This window comes from Hyla sarda, chromosome 3, assembly GCF_029499605.1.
Source record: "Hyla sarda isolate aHylSar1 chromosome 3, aHylSar1.hap1, whole genome shotgun sequence".
Lineage (NCBI taxonomy): Eukaryota > Metazoa > Chordata > Amphibia > Anura > Hylidae > Hyla > Hyla sarda.
The window spans coordinates 15,751,023-15,777,203 of record NC_079191.1 but is presented as its reverse complement, the minus strand read 5'-3'; the positions used below and the strand labels follow the sequence as shown (position 1 = coordinate 15,777,203).

The 26,181-nt window shown below is 43.8% G+C and overlaps 1 protein-coding gene and 1 long non-coding RNA gene across 4 annotated transcripts in view; one reads left to right on the top strand and one right to left on the bottom strand.

The window, feature by feature from the left end:
- The window catches only part of LOC130361156 (uncharacterized), a 52,764-nt gene extending 50,344 nt beyond the window's left edge, over nucleotides 1–2,420 (bottom strand). Inside the window, exons 1-2 of the long non-coding RNA XR_008890888.1 lie at nucleotides 2,235–2,420; nucleotides 302–507 (exon numbers count right to left, since the gene is read on the bottom strand). This is a non-coding gene — a long non-coding RNA (uncharacterized LOC130361156). The remainder of the gene's footprint in view (nucleotides 1–301; nucleotides 508–2,234) is intronic.
- Nucleotides 1–26,181, top strand: part of PNOC (prepronociceptin) — a 123,601-nt gene that overhangs the window by 73,676 nt on the left and 23,744 nt on the right. The window lies entirely within an intron of this gene.

The following is a 26,181-nucleotide window of genomic DNA, read 5'->3' as shown; positions in this document are numbered from 1 at the left end:
TATCATAAACACCTTATCTAGAAGGTAGGTCAATATACCTATCATTCAGCCACCGTTTTTTTCACTCTGTATTGATTTATATTGTACTCAGCGCGCACTCCTGCTTAATATCCTTATATACATTATACAATATAATACAGGCAGAACAACATATTCACCAGGGGACAGGTGCAAGGGAGGCCCAGGGGACACTGTAAGGAGGCTGCCTGACAGAGCAGCAAGGGTACAGGGGTATATCTCCCATACTAGGCCACCACACTGTGCCTTGACCTATTCTATGATCATTATGGGGTGGACATACCATACGTGCAAACTGTGCTGTTGCACCGGAGTCCTGTTCGTAGAGGGTCTCACCATAATTATAAAGCCCTGAACTAGTGATTTTTTTTCCTATAGATCTGCCATCTATGCTTCATTACAATGTCCTCCATCTTTGTACCAGCACTGGTAGAGAAGGTAGAGATCACGTCCAAAGCTGTCTTCATCATCATAAAATGTAGAACATAGCTGCAATGTACAGTACAGTGGATGAACAGAGCTGTGTCTTAACTTTTGATCAGACAAGAAATGTATATCAGACTACTACTAAGACACTTTATTAAAGGGGTTCTCCACCATAAGGTGATTTTAGTACATACCTGGCAGACAGTAATGGACATGCTTAGGAAGGATCTGCGCTTGTCTTGGGGCTAAATTACCATGTTGTGAGGATTACCATAATACTGTGGCTAGCTTTTTGTGAACTGGTATTTTTCTTTTTTTTTTTTCTACAATTGCCACAATTCCATTTTCCTCCCTCCCACACATCAGCCACCCCACCCATTGAAACATAAATGAGATGCAATTCAAAAGACCTGTGGTTTTCAATCAGGGTGCCAAGAGCTGTTGCATTAGTTGCAGATTGATCCCTCCACCCATTGAAGCAGACAGGCTCCCTGTCATCAGCTGACTAGTGATGTCAGGTCTCGGGCGCATTGCAACCAGGGAAAAATTTGAGACAACAGTCATTTTGTATGCTGTTAAAAATAAATATTGGGGTGAAAATCACAGAGGAATTGTGAGAAAACCGTCACACACAGGTACAGACACTGTATTATGAACTGCACTAACTTTACAGCCCCTGTAACATAGAAATTAAAAAAAATTCTGGAATACCCCTTTAATCCATGTTAACAAACCATTGAAGCGCACCGATGTGTAGCTAAAAACATCAAACTCCATTGCATTTTAAAAGGGTACTCCGCCCCTAGACATCTTATCCCCTATCCAATGTTCATTGCGGCGGGACCCCCGTGGTCAGACATCTTATCCCTTATCCTTTGGATTGGGGATAAGATGTCGTTGGCGGAGTACCCCTTTAAGCTTTATAGCTCTTAATGATGGCATAAACTTCCTTGTAAACCTCCATTATCATGGCTGTTTACAAACTGTGTCTGATGCGGAGGTCCCCAACTCCTCGAGGACACAAGCAGTCCGGGGTTTACATTTTTCCTTGTTCTGTTCCAATGAAGCAACTGAAACAACCTGGAATGTTAGTGGGCCTTGAGGACTGGGATGGGGACCACTGCTCTTATGGATAGCAATGAATTGTGGTAGACTCTACTGACTTGTAATGGGGTCTGTCAGTTTTCCATAAGGGGAAGTGTGCTAATGTAGCCATCAAAAATACTAGAAAGTTTGATGGAAACTTAAAGGGGTATTCCGGCCATATATATCTTATTCCCTATCCAAAGGATATGGGATAAGATGTATTATCGCAGGGGTCCCACTACTGGGACAACCGCAATTTCGGTGCAGCCCCCGGCATTCTGTGCCGGGCGCTGCTTTTGAGACATGACACCACGGCCACGTCCCTCGTCATGTCATGCACGCCCCCTCCGTTTATGTCTATGGGAGGGGGCGTGACTGCTGACGGCATGAGGGGTGTGGCTGAGATGTCACGTCTCGGTCTCTGAGGCAGCACCCGGCACAGAAAGGGGCTGCACCGAGATCACAAGGGTCCCAGCGGCAGGACCCTTACGACCATACATCTTATCCTCTATCCTTTGGAAAGGGGATAAGATGTATAAGGCCGGAATACCACAATTGTGTACAAAGCCTTAAAACGTAACGTTTTAGACCTCAGTTGAATAATTTTAAGTGGAGTGAAATGCAAAATATACTAATATTTAGGAAATCCTGATAATGTACATATATATTTTTGTGTCTAGCACCTATATTTCTCTCACAAATACCTTCTATCTGTTGCTCACTTGGTTTGTCATTCTGTGCTCTGTAGGGGGCGTGTCCTTCTCTTGCCCTCATTCTACATGACTCATCTTCCTCCCTTCGTCTGCTCTGAGTCACTGGGAGGTGTTTGGGCAGTCATTCAATCACTGCAGGTGGCTCTGTAACCCCGTCCTCTCTGTTTTCATGCTGCACATGTAACAGAGAGGAGGACAATTGGAGTTTGCCTGCAGTATAGCTAAGATACCATGGTGAGTTTATAACAGGTTAAAATGTGTAAAAATAAAAATAGATTTTCCTAAATTAGTGCTAAGTTTAGTGATACAGGTACAGTAGTTTTTTATGCATTTATTTTTTTTATTTTTTTTATCTGTTCCTAGGAAAGCTGAATGTCAACCAACATGGCTGTCACCATTTATGTCACTCAGCTTTTATACACTCCTGAATGGCAGAGAAGCTGATCAGCCATTCAGGAGTCTGTGAAAGATAGATGACAACCAATATGGCTTTCACCATGTGTGTCACTCAGCTTTTCTTGACTTCTGAATGGCAGAGAAACATGCTTTTCTGCCATTCAGGAGTCTGGGTAAGCTGAGTGAAAATCAACATGGCTGTCACCATGTGTGTCGCTCAGCTTTCACCGACTACTAAATCGTTGATCAAGCTTCTCTGCCATTTATGAATCTCTGAAAGTTGGATGACATATATGGTGACACCCATACTGGTTGTCATCCAGCTTTCTCGGACTTCTGAATGGCAGAGCAGCTGTTCTTACACAGTGGCCCAAATTTATCAATCTGTGTGAGAGAAAAAGGGGAGTGATTTTCCCATAGATACCAATCACAGCTCAGCTAATGAGCTGTGGTAAAGTGAAAGCTGAGCTGTGATTGGTTGCTGTGGGAAAATCACTCCACTTTCTCTCTCACACAGTTTAATAAATCTGGGCCAGTATTTTAAAACACTACCTGCAGCTGTTGTAAAACTACAATTCATGGTGACTTAACTGGTCTTTGCTTCCTTTTCCCTTTTTGAGCTGCTCTAAGCTGCCGGGAGAAAGCAGTGAATATAGATGAGGGAGGGAGGTGTGCGGCCTCAGCCAATCAGGCCAATATCAGGAGTGAACCTAGAGAGGAGGCTGGACAGCACAGACCTCCTATACTGGGAGCACCTTACAGCCATCCCCAAAGTTAGTTACAAACAGAAAAAAAAATATTGGGGATATTGTGCACGCACCTACTGTACGCTACAGCGATACAGAATAGGTCGAGCAGGAAGTTTCTGGCGCTGAGGCATTAGCATGCAGGATGGATCCCGTATTCTGTTGTGCATTTAATGTGGGATAAATCTTTATGCTGATCCACAGCTCATAAATTAATGAGTCCTTTCCCTTTTGTTTTATAATCGCACATAATCATTTGCATAGTCTTTTGGGAAATGAGACGGATAATGCTAATCGGCAACAAGTCATGAAGGCCAAAAAAAAAAAAAACACACGACAGGCTGAACCCCCAACGAAAATGAGCAACAGTGAGCGATAAAATGGATGGACGGCAAAATACATAATTATAATAATAAAAATAAAAGACGGGAATTAATGGGCAGATGTAACACTCTCCAAATCATCATGGAAATATTCCGAGGTTTTCGCGGCATCGGATGTTGATTGAGAAACAATCATTTCTTTATTTATCAGGGGACGGATACATTTTATGCAATTATACAATTTGTTCTGCATGCTAAAAAGTTTTTGGTGATTGCAGAATAGCTACAGTATGGTTGGCCGGATCTTTGCGGCCCTGGTGGGCAGTGGGTTTCTATCACCCAGTTTGCTACCAAAGCCTGATTTCTAAATACCCTGACCAAGAAGACAACATGTCTTGTTGGATCCATCTTGGCAATCTTCCAGCCGACCCTCCCCCTCCCCCGTCGGGCATGCACTCCCCAGCTATTAGAGATGCATAGGTAACATTGAGAATAGACATGGCCACCAGATGGACCACCAGTCAGGAATCCATGGCTGTTATTACAAACACAAACCACCCAACGCAGACAAATGATACCACCCAATGACAGCTGTTCCCCTTGGGCTTCACGTGGACAGTTCTTTCTCTGCCAAGTTAAGCTGATGGTGGCCCCAAATGGGCCTTGTTCACACCTGCCTTCATGGCTACTGTTTGTAGCTTAAAGGGGTACTCCACTGGCCAGTGTTCGGAAGTAAATGTTCCGATCGCTGTTTTCGCGCTGCAGGGGTCAGCCATGCCCCTCGTGACATCACGGCCACGCCCCCTCAATGCAAGTCTATGGGAGAGGGCGCGACAGTTGTCCCGCCCCCTCCCATAGACTTGCATTGAGGGGGCATGGCTGTGATGTCACGAGGGGCGTGGCTGACCCCCACAGAGGGAAAACAGCGTTCAGACCATTTACGTCCGAATGCTGGCCAGTTGAGTACCCCTTTAAGCCAAGATACTGTTATAAATGCATAGTGATGCATCTATAACAGTATCTAACAGTGATGTTAATGGAATCCATTATGCTTCCAGTGTGCTATAGAATGTGAAGTCTAAAAAAAAAACTTTCTCCGTTCGTGCTGAATTGGGAAGGTTTGGCCATCACATATGTGTTTGGGTAGCTTAAAGGAGTAATCCAGAGACTATAAAAACCTATAATCACCTACCTCGGTCCTCTGGTGACATCATCCGTTCCCCAGCAGCCTCGGCTACTACCTACTTCCGAGATGAGATTTTCACAGCAGTGACGTCCTGTTCAGCCAATCATTGATTGCAGTGGTGTCCCTCCTCACTCAGTCATTGGCTTAGCAGGTCATCACTAACAATAAGAGCTTGTCTCAAAAGTAGGTAGTACCCGGAGTTGAGAGAGACCGGTTGACATCACAGTGGGAGCACCGAGGTAGGTGAGTATAAAGTGTTTTTAGTCTCTGGATAACTCATTTACGCTGACCATACACATCAGATATGTGTTGGCCAAACCTTCCAAATTCAGAGAAACCGTATGACCTATGTGTATGTGTATGGAGGCTGCCTCACTTTCTCCCCGATGGTAGGAGTATCAGTCATGTTGGATTTCATCTACCTAATCCATTTGTTCTTGGGGAGGTAAGTTGCCAATGTAGCCTGGCACAACTATCCAACCCAACTTTCTCCCTACCCTCCCTATTCAGAACACATGAGCTGTATACTTGGCATCTATGTAGGATCAGGAGAAATTCATGTTGGTCGATTGAGCATTGGGCCAAAATCTATCCTATAGGTGTATGGTCAGGAGTACCTGAAGTCCACACGATCCGAATACATATCAGAATTTTGATTCATTGCTACTCATGTTTATACTGGACCATAAAGTCTGCTCTTTGTGCAGATCTGAGATCTCATAGCAAAGTAATAGGCAGCAGAATATCGACAGCAGATAACAGAAGGCCACTAGGGTTCTTCCCCAGAATTGATCCTCCTGTACCTACATCTGCAGCCTCTGGGCCCTGTAGTGTAGACCATGCCGGTAGCCCATGATGACCAACATTTTCTTCATCTAAATGGAACTTACTACAAGTTAATTTTGATACTTACAACTACTAAATGTTCCCCTAAGCTATAGGGCATGAGGAAACCACACATTGGGGGAGATTTATCAAAGCTGTCTATGTCCCGCATCAATATAGACCAAACTACAGAGCATTAGGCCGGTCTATTTTATATATATCTAGTCGCACGGCTGTTGATAAATTCTGTGCAAAGACTTCGGGATCTATGCTGTAGATTGTATTCTAACCTGCTCCAGCACGGTCTGACATTTCAGCGTACTTGCAGCCAACGTGACTTGTCGCCGAAAAGTCGCTTTTGATAAATTCAGCACCAATGCATTTTTCCATCTAAAATAGACTAGAATGCATCGTGTTCTAGAAATCCTCTAAAGAAAAAGTCGCACATATTTAGACTGCAACTTTCTGTGCGACAATTTTAGACAGGAAAAACCAGTCTAAATCCTTTGATAAATCTCCCCCATTGTATATAAAGCAAGACGTCCTCATCTCACCAATTCCTTATAGCTACCATGCTCCACCAGCTTAGTGGGTTTAGGTCAGATAAATAGATGTTTCACTCTAAAGTGGTCTTTATGGTGACCAATCATACATAAGACAAAACTTAATCTCAAGGTACATCCATTAAATACCTCCGTGACCTCCATCCAAGATCTACATTACAACGTGAACCTCATTTAACACTTTTGCTAAATTACACCAGGGAATCGATGTTCGTTGTAGAAGAAAATCTCATTGATCTTCCCTTCAAAGACCTTAATTAACCTCTAGAAAAACCTATTTTCCGAGCTCTCCATTGTTCTATTGTGTCTTCTCCCATCTATACGTTACGCACTTGATCACTCAACACCGAGTACTCTACGTGATGAAGTCCAACATTTGTAGTAACACGTAAACCGGTAGTAACAATATGGTGGACAACCCCTTTAAAAGGATATAACATTGATGTTAATCCTTAATTCAAGTGGTGCTTAACCCCTTAATTCAAGTGGTGCTTACTGGAGTGCCATGTTATCTTTACCATCATACCCTGCACAGTTCCAATAATATGAGTAATGATGGGTCTAGTGGTACAGCTGAGCTCATACAAGTCAACTAGGCCCAATCTGGTAGAGCTGCATACCAGTTATGGCCATATTTGTAGGTAGGTGTGTAGGATACTTTAGCGAAGGGGGAGAGGGCACTCCAAGTACTATTTTTTCAGTCTCCTGCTGTGGAAGTGATCAGCTGATTATGGGAAGTGGAATATATGAAGTAAGATATTCAGATGTCCTTTTGGCTTTAGAATAGTGTCGGCCACAATGTCCCAGTGGTTCACCATTACACATCCAGCCTTAGACCCCAGAGTAGATGACAACAGCAAAACTCCAAACCAAATTTCCCAGAGTAGAAGACTTTTATGCTACGGCCGCATACTGTGGTGTACATAGAAGTAAAGGGGCCAATCAAAATGGGTCTCCTATTGTGATGCCTCATTTTGCTCCTAGGTCAGAAAGTCAATACCTACTCCATTCATTCGGTGACAATGCAGTTCCCTGTTTCTTACCAATAGAAAATGGAATGAGACCAACCAGGACGGTGCCCCATCTCCCCATGGGCCCAATAGCAGCTGCATGTCTGCCACTATGGTACGGCCAGTCAGAGACCCCGCACCATAACAGTAACTCAGTTAGCTCAGGAAGTGCCAACCGTTACTGTATGATCGCAGCAGTTACATCAGAAAAGGGATTAACTCATAATGGGGTCCATCAGATTTCTTCCCAGCGTCCTATGTTCTGACTGCTGTTCTTCTCATTAAAGTAGTTTGCAAAGGCTTATGACAGTAGTGGGAACAGAACCTTAAAGGGGTACTCCAGGCCAGAACGCTTGGAGCCGGAGGCCGTGATCGTGACATCACAGCCCCCCCCCCCCTTGTGACATCATGCCACGCCCCCTTCATTCATGTCTATGGGAGGGGGCGTGTCGGCAGACACGCCCCCTCCCATAGACATGAATGGAGGGGTGTGGTGTGACATCACACGGGGCGTGAGGGTGACGTCATGACCACTGCTGCAGGAAGCCGGCATCCGGTGCTGCGGGAGATTGCGGGGGAGAGAGGCCCAGCAGCGTGACCCCCACAATCAGACATCTTATCCCCTATCCTTTGGATGTCTAGCAGCAGAGTACCCCTTTAAGGGGGTACTCCCCTGGAAAACATTTTTTGTAAATCATCTGGTGCCAGAAAGTTAAACTGATTTGTAAATTGCTTCTATTTAAAAATCTTCATCCTTCCAGTACTTTTTTTATTTCCTTTCTGTCTGGCCACAGTGCTCTCTGCTGTCACCTCTGTCCATTTTAGGAACTGTCCAGAGCAGGAGAGGTTTGCTATGGGGATTTGCTCCTACTCTTGACAGTTCCTGACATGGACAGAGGTGTCAGCAGAGAGCAAGCACTGTGGTCAGACGGAAAATAAATTCAAAAAGAAAAGAACTTCCTGTGGAGCATACAGCAGCTGATAAGTACCGGAAGGACTAAGATTTTTTATATAGAAGTAGTTTACAAATCTGTTTAACTTTTTGTCACCAGTTGATTTAAAAAACTGTTTTCCAGTGGAGTACCCCTTTAAAGGGGTACTCCGGCCCTAATACCTCTTATCCCCTATCCAAAGGTTACAGGATAAGATGTCTGATCGCGGGGGTCCCACACAATCTGTCATTCAGCACCCACCTTTGCGAGCTCTCTGCAGCGCTGGAGGCTCCAAGTGTGCAGCGTGACGACCACGGGGCCAGAGTATCGTGAAGTCACGACTCCGCCCCTGTGTGACATCACACCCCGCCCCCTAAATGCAAGTCTATAGGGGGGGGCGTGACCATACTCCAGCCCCGTGGTCGTCACGCAGCACACTCAGAACCTCCAGCACTGTGGAGAGCTCACAAAAGGTGGGTGCTGAATGACAGATTGCGGGGGGTCCCCAGCGGCCGGACCCCCGCGATCAGACATCTTAACCCCTATCCTTAGGGCATAAGATGTATTAGGGCCGGAGTACCCCTTTAATGTGCACAAGAAGAGCTTTTGAAATGATCATTAACATAATATGAACAGGGCCAAAAAAGGAGGTAAATGGCAAATGACCACTAAATTCTGTGCCAATTGGCCACTTATTTCTCATCTAGTTCTTGTGTTAAAGAGGTACTCCGGTGCTTACACGTCTTATCCCCTATCCAAAGGATAGGGGATAAGATGCCTGATCACGGGAGTCCCGCAGCTGGGGACCCCCGGGATCATGCACGCGGCACCCCGTTTGTAATCAGTGCCCGGAGCGTGTTCGCTCCGAGACTGATTACCGGCGACCGCAAGGCCGGTGGCGTGTGACGTCACGCATCCGCCCCTGTGTGACGTCACACTCCGCCCCTCAATGCAAGCCGACGGGAGGGGGCGTGATGGCTATCACGCCCCCTCCCGTAGGCTTGCATTGAGGGGCGGAGCGTGACGTCACACGGGGGCGGAGGCGTGACGTCACACGCCGCCCGCCCTGTGGTCGACCATAATCAGACCCGGAGCGAACACGCTCCGGGCATTGATTACAAACGGGGTGCCGCGTGCATGATCCCGGGGGTCCCCAGCTGCGGGACTCCCGCGATCAGGCATCTTATCCCCTATCCTTTGGATAGGGGATAAGACGTGTAAGCACCGGAGAACCCCTTTAAATGACCCTTTCTGCCCAGTTGCCACTTATTGCCCCATTGGAGTCCATTTATTACCGTTCCACTTGGGTAGAGAGAGTAGAGTGCATGATAAGTTGTACCCAACCTCTGGTTGCCCCCTTTACAGCTGGCACCCTGTGGCATTGGTCAGGCGTAGCTAAGGCCGGTCATCTTCTTTAAGCCCATCTTTTTTTTCTTTTTTTTTTTTTCGGTCTCAGGTTCTTTTTTCTCCTCCATTAATGTAAATCTGTGATCTAGGCGAAGAATTGGCTGCTTATTGTTGCAGAAGATTAGCTGCGCGGCTCCTTCAATAGACATGAAGAAATTGGTTGTAATAATAACCTGAGATTGTACATTCAAATCAATGGAAATCAGCACATTTGTGATTTGGTGTAATTGGCCGTTTAACATTCAATGGGCTCATTCCACAATAGTTGTATTCAGGGGGCAGATAATAAGACTTTCTTCTTTATATCTCTAACTTAACGTGTTCTGACTGTCATTTGCTATATGAGAATTTATTGTGGAGACCTTCAATTAAGAAAAGGTCTTGCAGGATTTCTGTCTTAAACTAAAACTACCGATATGCACTAGATAGAGATCACGTTCTATAACCTCGATATAATCGAAAACAGTATAAGGGTGCATTCCCACGTGGCGTATTTTGCTGCGTATTTGCTGCGTATTTGGTGCTGCGTATTTTCCTACCCATTGACTTCAACAGGGAAAATAAAATACGCAGCAGCAAATACGCCGTGTGGGAATGTACCCTAAGTGAAAAACAGGAGCGACAAAGAGCATCTGTCCATCTAAAGGACCTACCCTGATCGTGCAACCAGCTGGGTAGCATCCAATTTGCCCTACGGTAGCACAGCAGGTAGCATTTGCCAAGGGGCACAGCAGCCATATACCCATTGATAAGACACTTTTAATAAAATATGAGCGCAAAAGGTGGACTACCTTGGTCAGGATTAAAGGGGTACTCCACTGGAAAAAAAAATTTTTTAAATCAACTGGTGCCAGAAAGTTAAATAAATTTGTAAATTACTTCTATTAAAAAATCTTAATCCTTCTAGTACTTAAAAGCTGCTGTTTTGATACACAGGAAGTTCTTTTCTTTTTGAATTTCCTTTCTGCCTGACCACACTGCTCTCTGCTGACACCTCTGTCCATTTTAGGAACCGTCCAGATCAGAGAGAGGTTTTCTATGGGGATTTGCTCCTACTCTGGGCAGTTCCTAAAATGGACAGAGGTGTCAGCAGAGAGCACTGTGGTCAGACAGAAAGGAAATTCAAAAAGAAAAGTACTTCCTGTGGATCAAAACAGCAGCTGATAAGTGCTGGAAGGATTAAGATTTTTTTTAATAGAAGTAATTTACAAATCTGTTTAACTTTCTGGCTTCAGTTGATTTAAAAAAAAATGTTTTCCAGTGGAGTACCCCTTTAAGGTGACAACCCCTAGTATAAATTTTGGAATCCCCACAATTAGAGGATCTGTATACTTGATTGTCCACCATTGTCTTCCATTGTCCACCCTTGGGTTTTTCTTTTATAATCTTTCTATTTTCTTTACACTGCTGACTGGTAACAACCATTATCTTTAGGCACACTCTGTGTTGCATTTCTATCTTGAAGAATGTATATAATCCTTTCCATTTTCTTTACGCTGCTGACTGGAAACAATCATCATCTTCCGCCACACTCTATGTTGCATTTCTATTTTAAAGGATTTATATACATCCTTTCCATTGATACAACTATATGTTCTCCTTTTATAAGCTTCCCATTTTCTTTACAATGCTGACTGAGAACAACCATCATCTTCATCCGCACTCTGTGTAGCATTTCTATCTTGAAAGATTTATATAATCATTTCCATTTTCTTTACACTGTTGACTGTGAGCGACCATCATCTTCAGCCACACTCTGTTGCATTTCTATCTTAACCACTTAAGGACGAAGGGCGTACAGGTACGCCCTTCGTCCTGAAGTGGTTAAGATAGAAATGCAACAGAGTGTGGCTGAAGATGATGGTTGCTCATAGTCAACAGTGTAAAGAAAATGGAAATGTCCCTCTCCCCTTCTATAATGCGGGCCGAGGAGCTGAGTCCGCATCATAACGGGGTGGTCCCGGCGGCTATGAGCTGCAGGGACGTGTGGCTAATGCCGGACATCACCGATCGTGGTGATGTCTGGCATTAACCCATTCGACGCCGCGCTCAAAGTTGATTGCGGCATCTAAAATGTTCAGAAAAAATACGATGTCCCGATTAGCTGAGGGCCCTTACCTGCCTCCTCGCCTTCCGATCAGTGCTCTGAAGCTCCAGGAAGCCTCAGCAGGCTGGAGCAATCGAGCAGCGATAACACTGATCAATGCTATGCCATAGAATTGAACAGTGTATGCAATCTGAAGAAAAAAAAAGTTAATAAATGTGATTTATCCCCTTCCCTAATAAAAGTTTGAGTCAGCCCCCTTTTCCCATAAAAAATAAAAAATAAAAATATTCAAACAAATATGAACATAAACATATCTCATATCGCCACGTGTGTAAATGTTTGAAGTATAAATATATAACGTTAATTAAACCGCACGGTCAATGGCGTATACGTAAAAAAAATACCAGAATTGTGTATTTTTGGTTACTTTGTATATCCTAAAAAAATGTATAAAAAGTGATCAAAAAGTCCCATCAAAACAAAAATGGTACCAATAAAAACAACAGATAATGGTGCAAAAAATTAGCCCCCACACATTCCCATGTACAGAAAGATAATTAAAAAAATTAAAGGGGTCAGAAGAGGACATTTTTAAACATGCTAATTTTCGGACAAGTTATAATTTTTTTTTATAAGAAGTAAAACTAAATAAACCTATATAAGTAGGGTATCATTTTAATCGTATGGACCTACAGAATAAAGATGAGGTGTCATTTTTACCGAAAAGTGCACTGTGTAGAATTGGAAGCCCCCAAAATTACAAAATGGTGTTTTGTTTCAAATTTGCCCTACAAATATACATATATATATATATATATATATATATATATATATATATAAAGCCCTCGTATAGATCTGTAGCTGATCAATTGAAAACGTTAGGATTTTTAGAAGGTGACGTGGAAAAAAACAAAAAAGCAAAAATGAAAAAACCTGATGTCCATTTGTGTACACTGCTGACTTGAAACAACCATCATCTTCTGCCTCTTTCTGTGTTGCATTTCTATTTTGAAGGCTTTATATTATTATTATTACATCATTAATAATCATTTACATTATTATTTATATTATCTTTTCCATTGATATTGTATGTTCTCCCTTTGTAACCTTTTCCAATTTTTTTTTTGCCCTGCTGCATGAGAACAACCATCATCTTCTGCCACACTCAGTGTATTTGAATAATCATGTATGTCTGTTAGGTATTTCCCTTTTTACCTCATTTATATTTATTAGACTTTATTCCTCATTGACCATTAAAGGGGTACTCCGCTGCTCAGCGTTTGGAACAAACTGTTCCAAACGCTGGAGACGGCGCAGGGAGCTTGTGATGTCATAGCCAACCCCCCCCCTCATAACATCACGCCCTACCCCCTCAATGCAAGTCTATGGGAGGGGGCGTGACAACGTCACGCCCCCTCCCATAGACTTGCATTGAGGGGGCGAGCGTGCGTGATGTCATTAGGGGGCGGGGCTATGATATCAAGAGCTCCTGGCGCCAGCTCCAGCGTTCGGAACAGTTTGTTCCAAATGCTGAGCAGCGGAGTACCCCTTTAAAGCAGAATATTTAGGCGTCCGACGTTGTGTCTTACCAGTGATGGGCGCCATTCTCTAAGTGTGGGGCTTCCAGAAGTTTCTTCAGGGGTTCTACAGTTTGTAACGTCTACAGGGGTTCTCAAATCTATGCGCCATTCTTCCACAAAATGTCAGGGCCGGGGCTTGCGCCCTTCCCATTCATATGGGCATTAGGCCACAGCTTGTGATATCTATGAAGCTTTACCTTCGTGTCCCTTTAAATCACATATCAGAAGAAAACAATTTTTCGTTACTTCTACGATACCTTGTTCCCATGAACACCCACACTTTAATAAACACCCCCTTACCGGCTAAAAGCTTTTCTGATGTAGCATCTGTCTATAGATGATGATGGAAAAACAGGTAGGAAGAGAGGGGGAGCTCAGATGGAGAACTTTTCGTCTTTATTTGTGTAGGGTATGATTTATTCATTTTAGTATTTATCCATTTTTAAGAAATATTTCCTGCATAGCCCCTTCAAATGCTTTGTGGTCAGATACGTCCAGCTAGTCGCTAGTCAACTTTGCCATTTGTTTTTTTTTTTCCAGTGCAGCTGCATCTATGTGTTTCATTACTGTAACTGGGTCATGTGATCACCAGCCTGACTCACACAAAATTACAGTGTGTAATGTGTCAGAGAAAGTGGTCAGTCCTGGGTCAGTATAAATAGTGGTTATACACCTCCCCTCCAGCTCTATCTGTATACTGCTGCTGCTATCTTTGTAAGATCAGGATATATAGTTGTTATACACCTCCCCACCCAGCTCTATCTGTATACTGCTGCTATCTCTATGGGATCAGGATATATAGTTGTTATACACCTCCCCACCCAGCTCTATCCTTATACTGCTGCTGTTATCTATATGGGATCAGGATGTATAGTAGATATACACCTCCCCTCCAGCTCTGTCTGTACACTGCTGCTGCTATCTATATGGGATCAGGATATATAGTAGATATACACCTCCCCTCCAGCTCTGTCTGTATACTGCTGCTGCTATCTCTATGGGATCAGGATATATAGCAGTTATACACCTCCCCTCCAGCTCTATCTGTATACTGCTGCAATATCTGTGGGATCAGGATATATAGTCCTTATACACTTCTGCTCCCAGCTCTATCTGTATACTGCTGCTTCTATCTTTATGACTTAAAGATATATAATAGTTATACACCTTCCCTTCAGCTCTATCTGTATACTGCTGCTGCTATCTCTATGGGATCATGATAGTTAGTAGATAAATACCTCCCCTCCAGCTCTATCTGTATACTGTTGCTGTCTCTATGGGGTCAGGATATATAGTAGTTATACACCTCCCCCTAGCTCTGTCTGTATACTGCTGCTGTTATCCTTAGAAGATCACTATATATAGTGGTTATACACATCCTCTACAGCTCTATCTCTATACTGCTGCTGCTATCTCTATGGGATCAGGATATATAATAATTATACACCTCTCCTCCAGCTCTATCTGTATACTGCTACTGCTATCTCTATGGAATCAGGATATATATAGTAGTTATACACCTCCCTTCCTGCTCTCTGAACACTGCTGCTGTTATTTCTATGGGACCAGGATATATATAGTAGATATATACTGTACCTCCCCTCCAGCTCTATCTGTATACAGCTGCTACCCCTGTAAGATCACAATATATAGTAGTTATACACCTCCTTTCCAGCTCTATCTGTATACTGCTGCTATCTCTATAGGATCAGGATATATAGTAGTTATACACCTCCCCTCCAGCTCTATCTGTATACTGCTGCTATCTCTATAGGATCAGGATATTTAGTAGTTATACACCTCCCCTCCAGCTCTATCTGTATACTGCTGCTATCTCTATAGGATCAGGATATATAGTAGTTATACACCTCCCCTCCAGCTCTATCTGTATACTGCTGCTATCTCTATAGGATCAGGATATTTAGTAGTTATACTCAGTTTTTATTGTGATTTTTCCCAAAATTGCAAAAAACAATATCCTGTGTGCTTTAAGCCAATCAGATCTCTCAACCCTGCTCCTCCCTCCTCCCTCTCACTGCATATAGTCTCCCAGAGTGAATTTGCAGCGACATCCCCCTCCTCCACTCCTCTGTCGACTTTATATATATTTTTTTTTATATTAGACAGATCTGTTTTGGTGACTGTGGATGTTTCTGAATATTTACAGAGCTCCTGTAGACACCTTAAACAGTGCCCATGTTACATAAGGGGAACATCACATTACACAGCGATGATCAGTGAAAGGTATTGGCCTAGTGGTCACGAAAACTGAGGTGCAGGAAGGATCTATACACAATAACTGGTCTAACCCTATCTAAGTGGCACTGGCTTGAGTGGGGGAGACCTACATTGGTGGGGGTAAAATCTATCACTAACTTAAAGGGGTGCTCCTCCCCTAGACATTTTATCCAAAGGATAGGGGATAAGATGTCTGATCGCGGGGAGCCTGCCACTGAGGACCCCCGCGATCTCCCTGCTGATCTCCCTGCGTTCGTTTAGAGCATCGGGTGCAGCACCAGAGGCTCATGACGTCACAGCCACGCCCGCTCGTGACATCACGGCCACACCCCCTCAATGCATGTCTATGGGAGGGGCGTGACTGCCGTCACGCCCCTCCCATAGACTTGCATTGAGGGGGCGTGGCCGTGACATCACAAGCGGGCATGGCTGTGACGTCATGAGCCTCTGGCCCTGCACCCAGCGCTGCACCCTCCCACAGACTTGCATTGAGGGGGCGTGGCCATGACGTCACAAACGGGGCAAGACTGGGACGTCATGAGCCTCCACCCCCGCATCGCCAGTCATCCGACACGAAGCGAAGTTCACTCCATGCACCGGATGTCTGGAGTCCCACAGCCGAGATTGTAGATAGGGGATAAGATGTCTAGAGGCGGAGTACCCCTTTAACCCCTTAACGACACAGGACGTAAATGTATGTCCTGGTGAGCTGGTACTAAGCGCACCAGGACGTACATTTACGTAATATGCATAACCGTGAGCATCGGAGCGGTGCTCGCGTTATGCGAGGTAGGTCCCGGCCAGGGACGCGCTCGTAATGGCTTTAAATGGATGAATGGTACTTTAAATGAATGATCGGATCGACTGCAGCGCTGCCGCGGCGATTCGATCATCCAGCATGGCGGCCGGAGGTCCCCTCACCTGGCTCCGGCCGTCTCCCGGAGTCTTCTGCTCTGGTCTGAGATCGAGCAGACCAGAGCAGAAGATGACCGATAATACTGATCAGTGCTATGTCCTATGCATAGCACTGAACAGTATTAGCAATCAAATGATAGCTATAAATAGTCCCCTATGGGGACTATTAAAGTCTAAAAATAAAAGTAATAAAAGTAAAAAATAAAAGTAAAAAAAATTTGAAAAACCCCCTCCCCCAATAAAAACGTAAATTGTCCCATTTTCACTATTTCACCCCCAAAAAGGGTAAAAAAAATTTTTATATACATATTTGGTATCGTCGGGTGCGAAAATATCTGAACTATTAAAATAAAATGTTAATGATACCGTACGGTGAACGGCGTGAACGTAAAAAGTCCAAAATAGCTGTTTTTTTTTATAACATTTTATTTCCTAAAAAATTAAGTATTAAAAAATTATTAAAAGTTTTATATAAGGAAATATGGTATCAATAAAAAGTGCAGATCATGGCGCAAAAAATGAGCCCTCATATCGCCGCTTATACGGAAAAATGAAAAAGTTATAGGTCTTCAAAAGAGGGGGATTTTAAACGTACTAATTTGGTTAAACAGTTTGCGATTTTTTTTAAGCGCAACAGTAATAGAAAAGTATGTAATAATTGGTATCATTTTAATCGTATTGACCCAAAGAATAAAGAACACACGTCATTTTTACCGTAAATTGTACGGCGTGAAAACAAAACCTTCCAAAATTAGCAAAATTGCGGTTTTCTTTTTTTATTTCCCCACACAAATAGTATTTTTTTGGTTGCGCCATACATTTTATGGTGAAGTGAGTGATGGCATTACAACGGACAACTGGTCGCGCAAAAAACAAGCCCTCATACTAGTCTGTGGATGAAAATATAAAAGAGTTATGATTTTTTGAAGGCGAGGAAGAAAAAACGAAAACGTAAAAATAAAATTGTCTGAGTCCTCAAGGCCCAAATGGGCTGAGTCCTTAAGGGGTTAAAGGGGTACTCCAGTGGGAAACTTTTTTTTTTTTTTTTTAATCAACTGGTGCCAGAAAGTTAAACAGATTTGTAAATTACTTCTATAAAAAAAAAAAATCTTAATCCTTCCTGTACTTATTAGCTGCTGAATAATACTGAGGAAATTCTTTTCTTTTTGGAACACAGAGCTCTCTGCTGACATCATGACCACAGTGCTCTCTGCTGACATCTCTGTCCATGGACAGTTCCTAAAATGGACAGAGATGTCAGCAGAGAGCACTGTGGTCATGATGTCAGCAGAGAGCTCTGTGTTCCAAAAAGAAAAGAATTTCCTCAATATTATTCAGCAGCTAATAAGTACAGGAAGGATTAAGATTTTTTTTTAATAGAAGTAATTTACAAATCTGTTTAACTTTCTGGCACCAGTTGATAAAAAAAAAAAAAAAAAAGTTTTCCACCGGAGTACCCCTTTAACCCCTTAAGGACTCAGCCCATTTTGGCCTTAAGGACTCAGACAATTGTATTTTTACGTTTTCGTTTTTTCCTCCTCGCCTTCAAAAAATCATAACTCTTTTATATTTTCATCCACAGACTAGTATGAGGGCTTGTTTTTTGCGCGACCAGTTGTCCGTTGTAATGCCATCACTCACTTCACCATAAAATGTATGGCGCAACCAAAAAAATACTATTTGTGTGGGGAAATTAAAAAGAAAACCGCAATTTTGTAATTTACAAATCTGTTTAACTTTCTGGCACCGGTTGATTTAAAAAAAAAAATTTTTTCCACCGGAGTACCCCTTTAAGCATGCATGGGATAGGTATAAGGCTATCCTTCATATAAGATAGGGATGGGTATAAGGCTATCCTTCATATAAGATAGGGATAGGTATAAGGCTATCCTTCATATAAGATAGGGATGGGTATAAGGCTATCCTTCATATAAGATAGAAATAGGCATAAGGCTATCCTTCATATAAGATAGGGATAGGTATAAGGCTATCCTTCATATAAGATAGAAATAGGCATAAGGCTATCCTTCATATAAGATAGGGATAGGTATAAGGCTATCCTTCATATAAGATAGAAATAGGCATAAGGCTATCCTTCATATAAGATAGGGATAGGTATAAGGCTATCCTTCATATAAGATAGAAATAGGCATAAGGCTATCCTTCATATAAGATAGGACCAGGGACTATTAATAGGATTCAGATTATTGGGCAGACTAGATGGGCCAAATGGTTCTTATCTGCCGACACAGTCTATGATTCTATGTTTCTATGATTCTATGAATGTTAGGCCACGAAATTGTACATTTTTCTCTCATTGCGTTATAAAATGTCAGTTTCGTTTGGAGAACGTTCAGTGTTTTTTGAGTTAATCTTCATCACCGAAATTTCAATCCCCGTTATGAGCCGCTCGCAGCGATGTAATAATCCTTCATTGATTTGCATGTAATTGAAGTAACTGGCTGTGTATCTATCCCGTCTGCAGAATCATTGCTTTATATTAGACAATTACCTCTGACGCTTTATCATTCGCTTCTTCGTTATTCATTTTAGGGTCGTCCAGAATAAACCCCTTAAGGACGCAGATACATTTTGTTTTTGCTTTTTTTCTATTTGCCTTTTTAGCCATAATGTATCTATTTTTCCATCTACAGACCCATATAAAGTCTTGTTTTTGTGAGACCAATTGTACTTTTTAACCCCTTAACCTGTTAACGACCATGGATGTCCTGCCAGGCTTTATCATTCTCAGTGCAGGAGTCGGCATGGAAGCCCTCTAGCTACCTCAGCAGCCCGCAATCGCGCTGTGGGGGGGCGATCCACCCCACTGGACCACCAGGGACAGGATAAAGGCACCTTTAGACACTGCTTTCAGCTATGACAGTGGTGATCTAATGGGTTAATAGCCGAGCGCGGCGATCACTGCATGTCGGCTATTCACGCCGGTCCCCAGCTACAGGAATCTGCTGGGGGCCGGCCGGTATGACGCAAGCTCGAGTTGGAAGCCTGCGCCATACCCCGTTAAAGGGGTACTCCGGTGGAAAACTTTTTTTTTTTTTTAAATCAACTTGTGCCAGAAAGTCAAACAGATTTGTAAATTACTTCTATTAAAAAAAAAATCTTAATCCTTCCAGTACTTATTAGCTGCTGAATACTACAGAGGAAATTCTTTTCTTTTTGGAACACAGAGCTCTCTGCTGGCATCACGAGTACAGTGCTCTCTGCTGACATCTCTGTCCATTTTAGGAACTGACCAGAGCAGTATATGTTTGCTATGGGGGATTTTCTCCTACTCTGGACAGTTCTTAAAATGGACAGAGATGTCAGCAGAGAGCACTGTGCTCGTGATGTCAGCAGAGAGCTCTGTGTTCCAAAAAGAAAAAAAATTCCTCTGTAGTATTCAGCAGCTAATAAGTATTGGAAGGATTAAGATTTTTTTTAATACAAGTAATTTACAAATCTGTTTAACTCTCTGGCACCAGTTGATTAAAAAAAAAAAAGTTTTCCATCGGAGTACCCCTTTAACGGGGTATGGCACAGGCTCCCAACTGGAGCACGTGTCATACTGGCCGGCCCCCAGCTGAGTCTTGTAGCTGGGGGCCGGCGTTAATAGCCGACATGTGGTGATCGCCGCGCCCGGCTATTAACCCTTTAGATCGCCAATGTCAAAGCTGACAGCGGTGTCTAAAGGTGCCTTTATCCTGTCCCTGGTGGTCCAGTGGGGTGGATCACCCCCCCCCCCCCCACAGCGTGATTGCGGGCTGCTGAGGTAGCTAGAGGGCTTCCATGCCGACTCCTGCACTGAGTCAATCGAGTCAAGGCTTTATTAATCGAGCGCAGAGCACACAGATCAATGTAGTTTTATGGAACCACATTGATCTGTATGAGGAATCAAAGGATTCCTCCTAAAAGTCCTCTAAGGGGACTAAAAGTGTAAAAAAAAAAAAAAAAAAAAAAGTTTAAAAACACACACATTAACCCTTTCCTTATTAAAAGTTTAAATCACCCCCTTTTCCCAAATTCCATATAAAAAATATATAAACAAAATAAAAATAAACATATGTGGTATCTCCGTTGGCTGTCCGGGCATGCTGGGAGTTGTAGTTTTGCAACATCTGGAGGTCCACAGATTGAAGACCACTGCATATGAGGTAATACTCACGTGTCCCCGCCGCTCCGGACCCGTCACCGCTGCCCTGGATGTCGCTCCAACGCTGTCGCCGTGTCCCCGTCGCTCCGGAACGTCTCTGCTGCCGGCCGGGTATCCTCGCTCTCCGTCGCCGCCATCACGTCGTTACGCACGCCGACGCACGTACGCGACGACATGATGACGAGGAAGGAGAGCGCCGGCCATACAGGGGATCCCTGAACGGAGAAGACACCGAGGAGGCAGGTAAGGTCCCTCCCGGTGTCCTGTAAGCACTAACCCGGCTATTCAGTCGGGCTGTTCGGGACCGCCGCGGTGAAATCGCTGAACAGCCGGGTTAGTGTCACTTTCCCTTCAGGTGAGGCGGTCAGCTTTGATCGCCGCGTCTGAAGGGTTAATACAGGGCATCACCGCGATCGGTGATGTCCTGTATTAGCCGCGGGTCCCGGCCGTTGATGGCCGCAGGGACCGCCGCGATAGGGGTGCATTCGCCGTATAAGACGCACCGACTTTTCCCCCCCAGTTTTGGGGAAGAAAAAGTGCGTCTTATACGGCGAAAAATACGGTAATTAAACTGCACGGTCAATGGCGCACGCGTAAAAAAAATTCCAATGTCCAAAATTTTTGGTCACTTTTGTTTATACCATAAAAAAGAATAAAAAGCAATCAAATAGTCAGATCAAAAATGGTACCGATAAAAACTGCATCCTAGCTGATCGGAACATCGCGATTTCACCGCAATGGTCCCGATCAGCCCGACTGAGCTGCTAGTAGTGTCTTTTTGTTACTTTAGATGCAGCGATCAACTTTGAACGCCACGTCTAAAGGGTGAATAGCGCGTGGCACAACGATCGGTGCCGTACGCTATTAGCCCAGGGTCCCAGCTTTCATTAGCCGCCAGAACCGACCCGCTATGAAGCAGGGTTATAGACCGCAACCGGGCACAGGGTGTACAGGTACGCCCTGCGTCCTTAAGAGGTTAAAGGGGTACTCTGCTGGAGAACGGAAAACATTTTTTTTTTATCAACCGCTGCCAGAAAGTTAAACATATTTGTAAATTATTTCTATTGAAAAATCTTAATCCTTCCAGTACTTATCAGCTTCTTTATGCTCAAGAGGAAGTTATTTTCTTTATGAATTTCTTTTCCGTCTGACCACAGTGCTCTCTACTGACACCTATGTCAGGAACTGTCCAGAGCAGGAGAGGTTTGCTATAGGGGATTTTCTCCTATTCTGGACAGTTCCTAAAATGGACAGAGGTGTCAGCATAGAGCATTGTGGTCAGACAGAAAAGAATTCCAGAAAGGAATACAACTTCCTCTGGAGCATACAGCAGCTGATAAGTACTGGAAGGATTAAGATTTTTTTTTTTAATAGAAGGAATTTACAAATCTGTTTAACTTTCTGCCACCAGTTGATTTAAAAAAAAAAAAAAAAAAGTTTTCCAGCGGAGTATCCCTTTAACGCCAACTTACATTTTTCCATAAAATATGCCACAAAACTGAAAAAAAATTTTTGTAACATGAAATAAATTAAAAAAAATGCAATTTTGCTAATTTGAAGGGGGAGGGGGCTGGTTTTCTTCTTTTTTATGCCATTCACCGTGTGGTCTGACTGAACATAGCTTGAAATCCTGCGCATCAGATTTGTGCAGAATACTGTACGTGTGAATAGACCCTTAATCACTTTTTGAAAAAATTATCTAGGATGTGAAGTGACAAAAAAAACACTAAATCAGTATTTGGATTTTTTTTTTCATTTACGTTATTATTTATTAACCGTGCAGGATCAATAATATAACATTTTAATAATTTGGACAATTCTGCACACAGCGAAACGTAATATGTTCAATTGCTTATAACATTCGATTGCTTATACAGATCAATGTAATACTGTAGTATTACACTAATCCTTTAGATCGTCAGTCTATTGCTTCAACCTGCCATAGGAATGGATCTGCTGCTTGCTGAGAGCCAATCCAGCCACTACACCACCAATGATGTGTGACGGAGGCATTTAAACAGTTAATAACCAGCTATTAGCTGCCAGGAGTCACCGGCTATGGAGCGTGCTCAAGTCCCCATCCCTCTTCATATACCCCTAATGGCGCCTTGGTGGATATATCCACCATGCGCTGTTAAAGGGTACCTCTCATCAAAAAAACTTTTGATATATTATAGATTAATGTATGCAGAATAACTTTACAATTGCATGTTATTAAAAAATATGCTTCTTTCTATTTAATTTTCCACTTTGAAGAAATTACCACTAGGGGTCTCCCTACCAGTCGTGGCAGCAAGCATTTCAGACTCATGCTGGAGTCCTAAACACTACGAGCTGCCAGTCTGCTTTGTTCACAAAGGAGAACACTCAGAGCTGCCACCCTGCTTTGTTCACAGCCTGTTTGGCTGTGAACAAAGCAGGCTGGCAGCTCTGAGTGTTTAGGACTCCAGCATGAGTCAGAAATGCTTGCTGACAGGACTGATCGGGAAAAATACAATAGAAAGAAGCATATTTTTCATTAACATGCTATTGGAAAGTTATTCAACATTCATTAATCTAAAATATATCAAAAGTTTATTTGATGAGAGGTCCCCTTTAAGGGTTTAAAAAAAGGGATGTATTCTCTTTTGATATAGTGCCCCACTTGGTTGTGTCTGGTATTGCAACTATACTCCTCCCCATTACAGAACAGCTTTTAGTTAACAGCCACTTTTTCCTATAAATGGAAATGGGGTAGCTGCTCCTGAAGCTTCATGTACGGACAGCATGAAAGAATCGTAAAGACTCTAACTTAACGTGCTACTCCGGTAGTAGAAAACATTTTTTTTCTTTTTTTTTTTAAATCAACTAGTGCCAGAAAATTAAACAGATTTGTAAATTACTTCTATTCAAAAATCTTAATCCTTCCAGTACTTTTCAGCTGCTGTATGCTCCACAGGGAGTTCTTTTATTTTTTAATTTCTTTTCTGCCTGGCCACAGTGTTCTCTGCTGACACCTCTGTCCATGTCAGGAACTGTCCAGAGTAGAAGCAAATCCCCATAGCAAACCTCTCCTGCTTCGGACAGTTCCTAAAATGGACAGAGGTGTCAGCAGAGAGCACGGTGGTCAGACAGAGAAGAAAAGAAAAAAACTTTCTCTGGAGCATACAGCAGCTGATAAGTACTGGAAGGATTAAGCTTTTTAAATAGAAGTAATTTACAAATCTGTTTAACTTTCTGGCATCAGTTGATTTAAAAATAAGTGTTTTCCACCAGAGTACCCCTTTAATACATTGATGTTATATCTTGAAGCTGTCTTCACCTACGCCACCATAACCATGACAAAAGATGGGAGAAACTCAAGAGGTTTTTCCTAAATCAGCCTTCAAGTTAGTTTCAGATATGGACTCAGCCCTACACCAGCTTGGCCAGGTGAAGAGCGTCGGGTCCGGCAAGTGTTAAGTAGGGATGCATGCTAGAATGCCACGAAAGCTACGTACATACTGAGTAGGCAACTTTCTCTATATTCCTCCTGTTCAGTGAACATTTTCTGGGCTGTATACAGACCACCCAACCCCCCAAGTGTGACAGTAGTGATATATTTCATACACAACCACTGGACTGAGAGCTCTGTGTTCGGCCTAATTAATATGAACTGAGCAGCAGGCATATATTGTATGCCTCGCTGCTCAGTAAGTACAGGAACAGGGACTCCCTTCAACAGGTGTACCTGCTCCTGTTCCTAAAAGAAATCCCCCCAAAAATCATGTATGGATGAATCAACATTTTTAAGGAATAAATAGATTCTATATGAATCAGTTCACTCATCTCTAAACATGACCATTCAGGTTGGGCAAAAAGACTTCTTATTTCTGTAACGGAATAGAGATAAGTAACACTGAAACAGATCCACCCAGACTCTTCCACCCAGGCTCTTCCCCCCAGGCTCTTCCACCCAGACTCTTCCACCCAGACTCTTCCACCCAGACTCTTCCACCCGGACTCTTCCACCCGGGCTCTTCCACCCGGACTCTTCCACCCGGGCTCTTCCACCCAGGCTCTTCCACCCAGGCTCTTCCCCCCCAGGCTCTTCCCCCCCAGGCTCTTCCCCCCCAGGCTCTTCCCCCCCAGGCTCTTCCCCCCAGACTCTTCCACCCAGGCTCTTCCACCCATACTCTTCCACCCAGACTCTTCCACCCAGGCTCTTCCACCCAGGCTCTTCCACCCAGGCTCTTCCACCCAGACTCTTCCACCCGGGCTCTTCCACCCGGGCTCTTCCACCCGGGCTCTTCCACCCGGGCTCTTCCCCCCAGGCTCTTCCCCCCAAACTCTTCCCCCCAGGCTCTTCCCCCCAGGCTCTTCCACCCGGGCTCTTCCACCCGGACTCTTCCACCCGGGCTCTTCCACCCGGGCTCTTCCACCCGGACTCTTCCACCCGGGCTCTTCCACCCGGGCTCTTCCACCCGGGCCCTTCCACCCGGGCTCATCCACCCGGGCTCTTCCCCCCCAGGCTCTCCCCCCCCCCAGGCTCTTCCCCCCCCCCCCAGGCTCTTCCACCCAGGCTCTTCCACCCAGGCTCTTCCACCCAGACTCTTCCACCCAGACTCTTCCACCCAGACTCTTCCACCCGGGCTCTTCCACCCGGGGCTCTTCCACCCGGGCTCTTACCCCCAGGCTCTTCCCACCAGACTCTTCCACCCAGACTCTTCCACCCAGGCTCTTCCACCCAGGCTCTTCCACCCAGGCTCTTCCACCCGGGCTGCTCTTCCACCCGGACTCTTCCACCCGGGCCCTTCCACCCGGGCCCTTCCACCCGGGCTCTTCCCCCCCCCAGGCTCTTCCCCCCCCCCCCCAGGCTCTTCTCCCCCAGGCTCTTCCACCCAGGCTCTTCCACCCAGGCTCTTCCACCCAGACTCTTCCACCCGGGCTCTTCCCCCCAGGCTCTTCCCCCCAGGCTCTTCCACCCAGGCTCTTCCCCCCAGGCTCTTCCACCCAGACTCTTCTTTGCTGCCCTATCTTTGTATATGAAGCCTTTGTACAGATGTGTATGTGCAAAACAAAAAGCTTTCAAAATTGCAGAGAATCTCCATAGTCAACACCGTTTCCAAGACTCCAGTTTCTTTAATACAGAATTTCTTATATTTTCATTTTTTATTTAACAGGTTGCTTTAGTTTATCCACAGATTTTTTATTTATTTTTTTTTTTCAATTTATTTCATCCCATTAAAGTCCCACTTTTCTTTGATGTTGGAGTGCTGATGGACAGAAATGAATGTAATGAAAAATGGGAAATGTTAAAATGACAGATTTCAGCGGAATGTTATCTCTGCACTTGTTCCCCATTAAGTATATCCTGGAGCTTCGCTACTCAACATTTTGTCGACATATAAAAGAAATCAAAAAGCGTTTAAAGTACCTTTTATTGCAAAGTGCAAAACACAAGGGAATGGACAATAAAATGCATTGCTCAGGGTCTAGTTATCCTGCGTGGTACAAATTAAGAGCCAACTACGAGCCGATAAAGGGGTCTTCCGGTATCAAAAAATTGTATTTAAATGAGACTATTATCTGAAGACATATAAATACTAATATATAGTGTTATTAATAATTGTACTCTTGTGTACTTCTCTCATTATCATTG